A 984-nucleotide genomic window follows, 5' to 3' on the forward strand; every position below is an offset into this window, starting at 1 on the left:
TTTTATATCCATGACATTAAAAAAACCAACAACATTAGAATAATTATTTTATTGTTCTTCATTAGTTTTAATCTTAACTTTTCTGTGGTACACTGCAAACACATTAGTGATTTGAACAAAGTTTTTTTCTTTTTTTAACTATTCGAACTGTTTAGAAAGGACCATATGACTAGAAACAAACATTAGGGGTTTGATTGAAGTTGTTGCTTTAAAGTAAAGCATGTGTTCATAAAAAGATTCAGAGGAAAGATGTGTAGTTTGTTAAAAGAACTAGGGATGTCCTGATCCGATCACGTGATCAGAAATTGGACCCGATCACGTGGTTGATGACTCCATCGAAATTGGATGCTTTCCGCCGATCAGTATCAGATATTTCATTTATTCTTAATATATCTAAGGCCGGATCTAGGCATGGGCAAGGTGGGGCAATGCCCCCCCAAATTTCAGGACTGCCCCCCCAAACGTGACGCCATGCAAACAAGAAAAACAGAGCGCTCTCTGCTCTCAAAGTAGCTGCTAGTGCTGATTGGTAGATCCAAAGGAGGGCGTGGCATCTCGCTTCACTCGGATCCTCCTCTCACTCTGTAGCTCACGCGGCACGCGCAGACAGGCTCAGCGGCGACAGAGACGCAGTTGTCTGCAGCGGAGCTGGGCAGGACTGTTTAGAAGTTTTTATCTGCCGTTTGTCACTGAAATCACTCCATTAACCGCAATTTTAACTCTTTCTTGTCTTCATCTGTTGCTCTCTTTGTTGTAATGTGGAGGAAAAAGCGAGAAACGAGTGTTGACAAAGCGCAGGTTTCTGGTTGTTAAAGCTAGCGCTGTTTGTAGCAACTAAGCTAACAGTACCGGAGCATTAGCTGTGTTTGAGATGACTCACCTGTGACGCCTCGGTGAGAACAGGGGGCTGCAGGTGGGGAAAGGCCCCTGAGATGAAGTTACGACGCTGAAGTTGGCTTCCGATTCACAGCTTCCGATTCGCGA

Source organism: Oryzias melastigma, linkage group LG9, assembly GCF_002922805.2.
Source record: "Oryzias melastigma strain HK-1 linkage group LG9, ASM292280v2, whole genome shotgun sequence".
Taxonomy (NCBI): Eukaryota; Metazoa; Chordata; class Actinopteri; order Beloniformes; family Adrianichthyidae; genus Oryzias; species Oryzias melastigma.